Below are 10,000 nucleotides of genomic sequence, written 5' to 3' on the forward strand. Positions count from 1 at the left end.
TCTTGTTATATGATTAGGTATTTGCCACATTAATCACATTACTGCTATTTACAAGAGGCTGTAGCTATTTAACTTTTAAAGGCTGAAGGGCTTTCTAGAGAGGCCAAGAATAGAAAGGGAAGGGAATAGAAGAAAAGAGAGAAAATAAGGGAGGAGGGAGCAAAAAAGGGGGGGGAAGGGGACTAAAAGAGAAGAGAAAAGGAAAAGAGAATAAGAGAAGAAACAGAAAAAGAGAAAAAAGAAAGAAATAGGGAAAGAAGGAAAAAATAAAAATAAAAAAGAGGGTTCTAGTTATCCAGAAGAATTAGTAGACGGCAAGTCTGGTTTTAATTTACAGGCATCTAGGAACTAGAGGAGAATATTATTCTTTGGCCAGTAAAACAGCTAATTTATTGCTGTTGAAATCAGCTATGAATTTAAAGAGAATCTAAAGAGATAACACAGTCAGGGGTTTAGGGGTCAGATGCTAAAATCAAAAGAAAATACATTAGGAAAATCTAAGTATAATCTTATCAAAAAGTCAATAAAACTTACTTATTTAATTTATTCATTTTATTGCCTTAAGGAGTTGCCGTTATTATTCATACATTGACGGACTACAGGTCAAATCTTAGAAGATCATTTACAAGGTGTTAGGGGATTGTCTATCATAATGAAGATAATCATATTATCACCGAGGGGGTAGCCTTATTTATTTAATTTTGAAATAGAATTATGGGGCTATAGTATCTCATTTTATTTTATAGAGTTATGCTACTTAAATTAGATTAAGTTAGGAATTAAAATTAAAAATTACAATTAAGATTTAAAATTAAGAATTAAAAGATTATGAGTTTGAAATTAGATAAAGCCTCAATTAAGCAGCGTATAAGTACTATTCATTTCCCTGTTCTCAAAAAACTGATGCAGATATAATGAAAAAGATAACTGTAGTGTGAGAACTCTTAGTTATCTACTTAAAGCAGTGCTATACTAGTAGAAATCAAGTTATATCTATCTATCTAGTTACGGATATTCTAATCATTTAAAATATTTTAAAGTCTTCAATTTAGCGTGGACACAAACTTGACCTAGTTCGATATGATTATTCAATAAGTTTCTATGTTTTCTATGCTTTAGAATTTCATACGTCTCCATGGAGCATAGTTGGCAACCAACCCTACTATTTTTATACGGAATTGCTCTCCTAACTATTTCCCAATTAAGGTTATAATTTTATTATTATTTTGAGTTCCCAGATTTTGTTTGAAAGTGTGTGGTGGTACCAGCTTTATGACGTAAGTTAAAAGACGAGATGTGATTTCTAACTCTGGCTAGAAAATTAATTGTACATCCAACGTAAAGATATTTGTTATTCTCCGTGGATATGGTACATTTATAGATTACATTATTTTCCCCACATAGACCAGGTGCGGGCATTTGATTTTATTCTACGCTTACACACAGGAGGAGCAACTTCAGGCTTTGGATTATTCTTGGGTAGATGTCTTAGTTTCCTATTATTTTGATTATCATTTCTATAGTTGGTGCTGATATCTAAAGTATTGCTATTATTTATGATCCTTCAGCTTCATCATTTAGGTTTAAAGTCCTACCATGATTTCTTATATTATTGGTAATGTTACTATTATTGTTAGTCTTTTTTTCCGACTGCATATTGCTGTTATATATATCACTGATATTTTCATTCTCCTTATTTTCTCCATTAGCCTTATATCTATTACTTCTATTATTAACATTATTACTTCTATTAATATCGGCATTGTTATTATTACTATTAATGTTAATGTTATTAGTCATTCTGTGGTTACTAATTTCACCTATGTTTGATAGTACTATTGTTGTTTTTATTGTTGGTAGTATATTATAATTGCTATTGGTATTCATGCTGATATATTATTTTTATTTTTATTTCTATCTTTCCTGGCTAGTTTAATGTTTTTATTATTAATCTTAGCTATTAAAGTGGACATATTTGGGAGGGTTGAATAAGAAATCCTAACTGTTTTCCTAGATATAATTCTATGATATCTATGAGAGATAGGGAAATTTTTTTCCAGAATTACTTTGAATTGTTCTGTATATCCGATTGTATCGCCAGTTGAAAGGGATATTCAGCCATAATATATCTTTTTTATTAAATTTAGGGTTCGTAGAATTACTACTATTCATCTCACCGGAGTTATTGTATTTATTCTTGGCCTCTCTAGAAAGCCCTTCAGCCTTTAAAAGTTAAATAGCTACAGCCTCTTGTAAATAGCAGTAATGTGATTAATGTGGCAAATACCTAATCATATAACAAGAATTGATACCTACCTCATTGTGTTCAACCATTGATAAATTTATCGCCTGTGAATATGAAATTCCTCTTCATTTCTCTGGAACTTACATCTACACCATTGGAAATTGTGCATCTATACAAAGGATTAATTCACCCTCTCTGTAATGCTAATAAGCAGGATTGAGACCCGCCTCGTTGTGATTAACAATGGATAAATTTGTCTTCTGTGAGTATGTAATCCCTCATCATATCTCTGGAATTCATATGTGCTCTATGGATTAGGTCACCTTCTCTGTGATGCTATTAGAACTTTTAAAAATTCTGTGATAAGACTGTACATCATCTTTAAAGAACTTTAATGAACTTTGGAAATCTGTTTATGTTACTTAATTATCTACATTACTTCATGAGTATAGCCTCAACCACTAGGATGTCTAGAGAACTCACATGTATTTTAGCTGATGAGTACGGGACACGTTTATATGCTGTAATTTTTACAACTTTTAATAAAGCCTGTCCTTGTATGAAACGATTGTACTAAAAACCTATCCATTCTTGTTGCTTCTTTCTCGCTTATATATATATATATATATGTGTGTGTGCGTGCGCGCGCGCGTGTGTGTGTGTGTGTGTGTGTGTGTGTGTGTGTGTGTGTGTGTTTTCCCCTCCACCGCTTGACAACTGGTGTTGATGTATCTATGTATCCGTAACTTAGCGGTTCGGCAAAAGAGATCAACAGAATAAGTACCAGGCTTTAAAAAAAGTACTGGATCGATTCATCCGACTATAAATTCTTCAAGGCGATGTCCCAGCATGGCCGCAGTCTAATGACTGAAACAAGTAAAAGATAAAACATAAAAGGATAGTCTAGTATTAGTTAACATCGTTTAAATTCAATCTTATCACCAAAGTAAATAAACACTGGCGGAGTGGGGTTTACTTTGATTTCAAGATTGGTTTTAGCGACGTCAACTTGCATATTTGAACTTCTCAAATAGTGTCACAAAACAACCTACCTCTCTTCCCACCCACATATACCACTTTAAGGCTGAGAGCATACGCTGGTCCATAGTTTGTGGAAGAACTCCCATTCACGGAAAACTTCCTTCTTTTCCTTTTTAGTTTTAATTTTTGCTCCTAACAACATCGGTTGTCAAGCGATGTTGGGGGGGGGGGACAAACACAGACACACAAGGATACACACAAGCACACACACACACACACACACACACACACACACACTTACACACACATATAGACATATACGACGGGATTCTTTCAGTTTCCGTCTACCAAATCCACTCACAAGGCTTTGGTCGGCCCGAGGCTATAGTAGAAGACACTTGCACAACGTGTCACGCAGTGGGACTGAACCCATGACCATGTGGTTGGTAAGCAAGCTACTTACCACACAACCACTCCTGCGCCTATAGTTATGATATGTAATAGTCACAGTTTCTTTTCAGTTGTGGAGCTGAATAGATACATTTAGAGGGGATCTGACTTCTCGTCGACAATAATACTCTATCGTAATCCTCACACGCTTCTCCCACTCCTCTCTCTCTTACCAGTGCACCATACATCTCCCCCCTCTCTACTGACTTGTATTCTTGTACGATAGCGCCATTGTTCGTGTAACCTTCATCTGCTTTTCTTTAGCATCCACTTATCTGTGCTATTGATATTTACCACCTACCGCTGCGCGTTTTTCCCGATTTTCTACACTTTGACAGACCACCTTGTTATCTTGGTCACTTCCTTCCGTTATAATTTTCCTTATCTCTCTTTTCTCTGGTTATTGCAAGCTGATTCTTTCATGGTACTAATTCCTTTTTAATTACCTTCCCCTCTCTTTCTTTCCATATTTCCTTCTAGTTTTTTCTTTACCACGTCCCTGTATTCTATTCCCTGTAAAAACTATTTTGAAATACGCTTTTAACCACATTTTTTCGATGAAGATAATCTGGTTATCTATTGAATCCATAGAAACTTGTATTATTCCGTACACCTACGACATTGTGGATCTTTATCATATAATGAACGTAGATACGGTATAAGCCACGGTTAACCTGAAACAGCTGTCAATATAAGACTTTTACATAACTTCTTTTGCCTATTTTGTATACTTTATTCTGTACTCTATATTTTGTATTGCATGTAAACATACTCATAATCTTATTTGTTTTTATCTGCCTTTCTAGTTCTATAATTGCTCGACGAGGATTATTCTTCTAGCCAACTTTCTACACCGAAGGTACCAGCCTCGCTGAAGGATTTGGAATTTAAGTTCTCATTTGGGTCCGTGAATATCTATACCAGCCTGGCTTTAGCGTTCTTCAACACAGATACATACACGCACGTACACAGTGTCTATATATATATATATATTAATATATATATAAAACACGTGTATACACATACATATATACATGCGTACGCACAAGCTCACCGATTGTGCGGGTATTAATAATCATATTTTGGTCAATTTTAATATGTCATTTCAACACAAGACTGTTCTTCAAAAAAAGTATAGAAAAACCATTTTATTTTGCAAGATTTTGTTTTTCTTTGTTAAGGTAACAATCCTTTCCGCTATAGGCACAAGGCCTGATATTTTAGAAGAAGGGGCTAGTCGATTACACCGACCCCAGTGTGTAACTAGTACTTATTTCATTGATCCCGAAAGAATGGAAGGCAAGTTCGAATTCGGCGGAATTTGAACTCAGAACGTAAAGACGTGCAAAATACCGCTAATATTTTGCCCGGCGGGCTAACGATCCTACCAGCTCGGTGGTTGACGATGATCAAGGAGATCACATGACAGAAAAAGACTCCTCCAGAGGTGGTTTATTGGTGTCAAGGGACATAACTTTAAACTTAGCCTTTGCTCGGTTTGTTTCGTCGTCTTTTGCACAGCAACCTTAAGCCGGATGTGTCGTTTCACCTCCAACAATAGAGAGCAGCCGCCATATTTTCTTACATGACTGCCATCTCTGAAGAGTGCAGGGTTACATAACCGGGCTATTATCTAACTCTCTGTTGAACTCCTAGCGCAAAACTGATTGGTAAGATCGGCCGCAAAACTGCACACTTCGATTAATGTACCCACTCTAATGACAAATATACAAGTGGACATTTTTTCTGACTTACGAATTTTTAGACAATATACACCTGCACACATACACCACATATATTCTCACACTTACGCACATCCATATATATAGTATGATTAATGTTTACACACTATCGATGGACCAGTTACTGAAATATTTTCCGTGAGATAGCATCTCTTATGGTCTTGTGTTAAAATCACTATAAATATCAGAGAGGGACGAAAATTTCTCCCAGCAGCAGCCGCCAGACGCATATCTATCTATCTATCTATCTATCTATCTATCTATCTATCTATCTATCTATCTATCTATCTATCTATCTATCTAACTATCTATCTATCTATTGGTAGATTGACAGACAAACACATATACACATTTACCCGTATATGCACTTCTATATACACAAGCACACACACACACATCTATGTATATAGGTTAATGAATCTTCGTACAAGAACACACGCACACACACAAACATATTTATATAGGTTATGGAACGTACGTGACACAAACACATACACCAAAAAGTACACATACACACACTCACAGGCACACACATACACACACACGCACACACACACACACACAAACATACACACACAGAGTTCATATGGTGGCTATATCAAACTGCGCATCTTTTTTCTCGAGTACATGTAAGCGTTATCTTTGACACACTCTTATATTTCAAAACCGAATTTCTCTTCTTTGAAAAGACCTCGATTTTCTGTTTCTTATTTATACTTTTTTAATAAATTTTAGCCTTTCTTTCTTTCTTTCTTTCTTTCTTTCTTTCTTTCTTTCTTTCTTTCTTTCTTTCTTGCATTTAAAAATAATAATAAAAAAAAGCAGCATTTCTAATTAAAACTCAAGTTTGTCAGAAACGCTATCAAATTACGGTTTAGAGAAAAGTCAAAAGACTATCTGGTCGTAAACACAAACTGACATTCATGCACGCACGCACACACACACACACGCACACACACACACACACACACACACACACACACACACACACTCACGTGCGGGCACGCACACATGCACATAGACACAAGCACACTAAGAGATGCGTATACTTAAACACTCACATATTTAGGCTTTCCACCCACCAAAATGTGAGTAAACACACACACACACATATATACACACACATAATATATACATTATATATATATATATAATATACATATGCCTTTACACACACTGACGTATTTTCATATATATATATATAATATATATATATATATATATATATATATATATTATATATATATATATATATACATATACATATATATATACATACACACACACTCAGAGATATATCAGAAAAGCCAGAAAGCAGGCAAACAACAAAGAACGAAAAAAAAAAAACCAAAAGAACAAAAGATCGACAGCATAAAGGAACCGAAATAAAGGATGTGGGAGTGGGTGGGGAGACGGGGTTGAGATGGTGGTTTGTGGAGTAATAGATTGGGTGGGTGGGCAGTTGGTGGTGGTGGTGGTGGTGGTGGAGTAGGTAGCTGATCTACGCTGAGAGTAAATTCTTTAATTTGGTAAAGCATCACATTTACAATGTTTTTAGAAAGCCTGACACAATATTCCACAGAAAGTTAAGCTAAAAAAAATATAGAAAAATAAAAAAAAAGGAAAGAAAAAGAAAGAAAAAAAGGAAAAGGCCAAAAAAAAAAAAATTCTAATTAACGAAGTAAAACACGTTGACTTCTCTGAACATTTGGAAATAGTTTCTTCTCTGTTTCTCTGGCAATCATCTTTACTATGTCTGTCTACGTATTTATGTTTACTAAATAATCACGCACGTACCCAGGCTCACATACTCGCGTACTCATATACTCAACATATACACTAACAAATGTACGCCTGCATGCGCATACGTGTGTATATATATATGTTTATTATACACACAGACACACACGCATACACACACATGCACACACACGTACATATATGTTAATAACGCCTAGAAGGAGGTGCTTTTTTCATTCACCAAGGTGAATATATATATATATATATATATATACATACACACACACATATATATATGTATGTATATATATATATATAATATATATATATATATATATATATATATATATATATATATATATATATATATACACACACCCACATATATATATATACATATACCAGCAGCCCAGATTTATAAATGTGATAGCAATCTCCTGCTGAACAGATTATGTGAACCCTTCTTCTTAATCTGGGAATCGGGATCAGTCCCGCATGAGTTTAAGGCCGCTTCTATCGTCCATCTTTATAAGCAGAAAGGCAACAAATGTGAATGTGACAATCATAGAGATATCTCCCTTTTGTGTGTTGCCGGGAAGATCATTGGAAGGGTTATCTTAAACAAACTAAATAATGCCCTTGCCCGAATGTCAGTATAGATTTCGGGCTGGTAGAGTCACAGAGGATATGATTTTCAGCCTAAGGTAACTGCAGGAAAACGCTCGTGAGCACAACCGAAAACTTTTTGTTACTTTTGTAGATCTAACTAAAGCTCTTGACACCGTATCTAGGGATGCTCTTTGGGTTGTCCTTAAAAAGCTAGGTGTTCCCGAAAAGATGCTCAACGTCATCATTTCTTTCCATCAAGGGATGGTGGCTTCTGTTATATCTAGCGGGGAAGTGTCCGATTCATACACAATTTCGAATGGGACAAAATAAAGCTATGTTCTTGCACAGTACTTATTTGCTTTGTATTTCTCCGTCATCGTGGAAACAGCTTTCGAGGGTGTTGAAGAAGTAAAGTTTGAGTACAAAACCGTTGGCGGCTTGTTCAATCAACGGTGCTTCAAAACAAAACAAAACAAAACAAAAACTAAAACTTTAGAGCGAACAGTTCGAAATTTGCTCTTCGCAGACGATTGTGCACTTGTAGCACCCTCTGTTGACGACATAAATGGATTCTAAACAACCTCTAGCGTGCATCGAAGGCTTTTGGCCTGACGATCAGCATCAAGAAAACTGAGCTTGTCCATCAGCCCATCCATGGCCATCCTCCCTCTGTTGCTCCTACTGGATATATTGATGGGAAAGCATTAAAAGCGGTTTCCTCCGTCACTTATCTTGGTTCCATTGAGTTCAGAATCAGGAAGGCTAGCTCCATCTTCGGTAAGCTTCATCGTAGGCTTTAGAATACCCACGACGTATCACTGAAGGTGAAAGTCGATGTATACAAGTCGGTAGTTTTGATACCATTGCTTTGTGGTACTGAATCCTGGACCCTGTACCGAAAGCAAATCAACCAGCTTGACGCTTGCGTACTGTACCCAACACAAAACTGAGTGACCATATTTGTAACAAAATGCAACATATCAGGTATTAAAGCCACCCTCATCAAAATACATCTTATCGCTCATGTATGATTGATATCAGAATTCCACAGCAACTTTTCTTTGGCCAATTCCCAACAGGAAAATTTATTGGAAGGCTATTCTTGCGCTTCAAAGACAAACGAAAAAAACAATCTGAAGCGATGTAACATTCCCTTTTCTTCTTGGGAAAACAAAACATCAGAACGCAGGGCTTGGCGCCATTCCAGCTTCTCAGTTCAAAGATTTGTGCAAAGTCGACCTCATCATCGGGACCAACTTCATGCAAGCATGAAGGCACGCTGGCAAAACGATGCTCCTCTAAATGAAAACCTTACCCGTCATGGCGGTTTTGTGGCACGAAGCAAAACAGGCTTTGCCGTACATTAAAGAAAACACCTCATTGTAACCTCATCCCGTTACACTTTCATCTTTTCATTTCAATTTTTACATCCATAAGAATAAGACAACAGTTTTTTTGCTCTCACAAAACAGTTCTTTCCTGAAGCTGTTTTTTACTACATATTTATTGCAGGTCATTGTTGATCAACACCTTTGTCGGGTTTATCTACAATTCAAGATGGTTAGTAAGAAGCCATCGTGTAGAACTGAAGGCAGTAGTGTGAAAAGGAATCGTGAAGAGATTATACTGGATATGGAACTTGATGAATTAAAAAGGCTTGATACAGGAGAAGAAATTAGTCACATTGCCAGAACATCTTGCAACGTCTACAGTAAATGCTTGAAAATAGTGAGAAAATGAAATCAAGTGCTTAAGAAGGTTTTCTGTCAACTGCTCGAAGTTTATTTTCCCATAGATCTGATGAGAAGTTTAAAATAGGACTTGAGCTTGTGGGTGTATGAATCGAGGACTAGGCTCGATGCAATGTACTGATCAGCAAGATGGTAGTTAAAAAAGTCAAAAGTTTGTATATCGAAAATGATGAAATTTCTAACGGAAAACTTTTTCAGGATAATAAAGGCTGGTTTGAAAGCTTAAAAATTTGCGCAACATGAAAATGCCTGGTGAAGTTGCCAGATCCGACACAAAGGCTGTTACTAATTATCCTCAGCAGCTAAAAATGATTGATTGAAAGAGAGAGAGAGAGACAGAGAGAGAGAGAGAGAGAGAGAGAGAGGAGAGAGGGAGAGAGAGAGAGAGAGAGAGAGAGAGAGAGAGAGAGAGAGAGAGAGAGAGAGAGAGAGAGAGAGACGCTAGTGCAAGTATACAATGTTATTTCACGAGAAGTTTTATC

The 10,000-nt window shown here is 36.1% G+C and overlaps 1 long non-coding RNA gene across 1 annotated transcript in view; it reads right to left on the minus strand.

Moving 5' to 3' along the window:
• Positions 1-5,857, minus strand: part of LOC118762740 — an 8,302-nt gene extending 2,445 nt beyond the window's left edge. Inside the window, exon 1 of the long non-coding RNA XR_004998491.1 lies at positions 5,847-5,857. This is a non-coding gene — a long non-coding RNA (uncharacterized LOC118762740). The remainder of the gene's footprint in view (positions 1-5,846) is intronic.
• Between the last annotated feature and the right edge of the window lie 4,143 nt (positions 5,858-10,000).

The sequence above is a fragment of the Octopus sinensis genome, linkage group LG3 (assembly GCF_006345805.1).
Source record: "Octopus sinensis linkage group LG3, ASM634580v1, whole genome shotgun sequence".
Classification (NCBI taxonomy): domain Eukaryota; kingdom Metazoa; phylum Mollusca; class Cephalopoda; order Octopoda; family Octopodidae; genus Octopus; species Octopus sinensis.